The sequence below is a fragment of the Anopheles aquasalis genome, chromosome 2 (assembly GCF_943734665.1).
Source record: "Anopheles aquasalis chromosome 2, idAnoAquaMG_Q_19, whole genome shotgun sequence".
NCBI classification, from domain to species: domain Eukaryota; kingdom Metazoa; phylum Arthropoda; class Insecta; order Diptera; family Culicidae; genus Anopheles; species Anopheles aquasalis.
Genome location: NC_064877.1, coordinates 2,670,001 through 2,672,500, shown reverse-complemented (window position 1 = coordinate 2,672,500; position 2,500 = coordinate 2,670,001). Strand labels below are relative to the sequence as shown.

Below are 2,500 nucleotides of genomic sequence, written 5' to 3'. Positions count from 1 at the left end.
GAAACAAAATGGACCCGTTCACCGGTTGTGGTGGTGCGTGATTGATAAAAGCGCCAGCGACCTGCCACGAAGGAGCAGAAGGAGCTTCTCCAGTTGTACGTTCCCTAAAAGAAAAGCAACGAGGGTCACAGAGAGAGAGACAGCAGGATCAAGGGGCGAGCAAGCATCTGGAAGGGCATGGAAGGGAGACGGAGCAACAACCGGCAACAAGCTAATCAGATATTCATGAACCTTAAATGAGCACCAAGGCCGCTTGGCTGAAAATCAAGATACGGTGCGTGCGAAAGGAGACCGACCGACCGAGAAAGGATCATCCAGTGGTGATGTGTTGTAAGATTAACCAGCGATTTTTGAGAAGCAACACGGTGGAGAACGAACGAAAAGCTGCTGCTGCTGCTGCTGCTGCTGCTCCTCTGCCGTGATAGCTTGATAAGAAGTCCCCATGAATAAAACATATGCCACGAGCGGCACATTGTCCGTCTGGTCCTTCTCCGTCGGTTTGAAATGAAGCTGTACGGTACAGCATCAACTTTTGTTCCGGCAAAAGCACGGTGCCGGTGAGCAACTCCATGCGCGTTGAACTTCATTTAGGCTTCTTGTCCTCTCCCTCCACGGGAGGTGCACCAAATTAGAGGAATCAAAACGTCGAAGCACAAAAAAAAACGACTAAAAATAACTTTTAATTTGTGTTGTCCATGTTTCCGCTCCACGTGGTCGGAACTTTGTATTTTACCGGAGCGCTGGATGCTGCCTTTTACCACATAAAAGAGAGTCCAGGGAGAGAAAGGCAACAAGGGTTGTGGGTGGTTCGAAGAAAAAGGGGGTGAAAAAAGGTTCTCCGGAATTGCTCCCCGACCCGGGGAGGGATGGTGCGCAACGGTGCGCGAAGAAATTGAAATTTGGAACAAAAGTTCCGGTGGCCTGTTCTGTTGTGCCCGGAATTGCCAAGCAGCAGCAGCAGAATTGCCTTGTAACTTGGCATCTTAGAGAGAGAGAAAGAGCTATAAATCTATCAGCACCCTCCGCAACATCATTTCAAAGTTGGCTGACACTTGGAATTGAGTTTTAATGATGTACCGTAAGTTGTAGTTTACTCCCGCGTGGACGCGCGAAGCTTAGGGCCCGCTCCCGGTCATTTGAAGAAACATGTTTGCCATTTATCTCGCAGGTCGCAGGCAGTGCTCATTAGCCAGTAAACACTTCAATAGTCCGACAAACTCATAGCCACGTAGCGGGCGAGGCAATAAATTGTTGCTCTCAGTGTTAAACCGCTGCTGCTCGATTAACTTTTCCACTTTGTGCGCGATAATTGACGCCACTTCATTTCTTTCCGGCGGCAAAACGGATCCTAGATCTCTCCGGGAACCGGAGAGAGAGAGAGAGTAGCCGGATTTCCTTAGCGCTCCGCCTCGTAATAGTTCATCCATCCCGGCAGCCTTGTGAGGAATCACGGAATCACGAAAGCACCAGCTCCACGTTAAGGCGATACGATTCTGTTACCCGAAAGAGGCTAACTCACTCTAAACATGCAAACATGCTGGCAGCAACGTGCTAAAGGTGATGATGATGATGATGATGGTAGCGATAATGATGGCGCCACATGGCAGCGAACGCTTTTGCCAACTCTCGTCCCGAGCGAGGGGAGTGAAAAGGAAGGGAGCGAGAACGCAAGGCGATGATAATTAATCCCCGTTCGCCGACAGGGGATAACGGATGCTGATAGTAATTAGACAGAAATCACACTCCTGCATTCGTACTCCGCGAGATGAAACCACGCCCGATGGGATTGAGTAGCTCCACGGTTCCAGCTCTCGTTGAAGAGTTTAATTCGAAACCTAAACCTTCCATTCACTTTGGTTGACCATAATGAGCTTCCCTCTCCTGCCACTACTCGTCAGATGGGGTGTATAGACTGCTGCCCACGGTGGAGAAGAATCCTTTGAAGCTCTCCTTATCGTCCACCGGAACATTCGAGGTGAACGGTAAGGTCAATATACCTGACCTGGAAGAAGTTTACCGGTTCGTATGCTGCTGTATGCGAAAAACTTCTGCCTTCAAACTAAGCCAAGCACGACGGCTGGCGTTGGTGAAAAGTTTGCGAGGATCGAAGATGCGTTCGTTGCCCATCGATTCAATTTGGCCTTCAGTTTCTTTAATCTCCCCCCACCCCCCTTCCCTTGGCATGTTTGCCCAAAAGTTAAGATACGGTCGTTGTTGTGAAATGCTACAAATTGAATCACATCCAGCAAGTGATGTCCACGGGCGCCCCTCTCTGTAGTTGAAGCAACGGGATTCAATTAAATGTTTGGTCCGGCTGCTGCCACGAATGGCACTTGTTGCGGTCATCTATGACCCGACCCCGGCTAAGATTGCCCCTCAGGGATGAAGGTAAACAAACGCTTCGCAACAACGGATACTCCGTACCACCGTAAATACGACAAAACACCGTCGGTCTTTGTGTTTGCGTTTTTGAAAGGGGAAAAAAAGACGGAAACAAAAT

General features: G+C 49.4%; 1 protein-coding gene across 4 annotated transcripts in view; it reads left to right on the top strand.

The window, feature by feature from the left end:
- LOC126569450 (ras-specific guanine nucleotide-releasing factor 2-like) overlaps positions 1–2,500 on the top strand; it is a 37,070-nt gene that overhangs the window by 1,806 nt on the left and 32,764 nt on the right. The gene's annotated exons all lie outside the window — the stretch shown is intronic.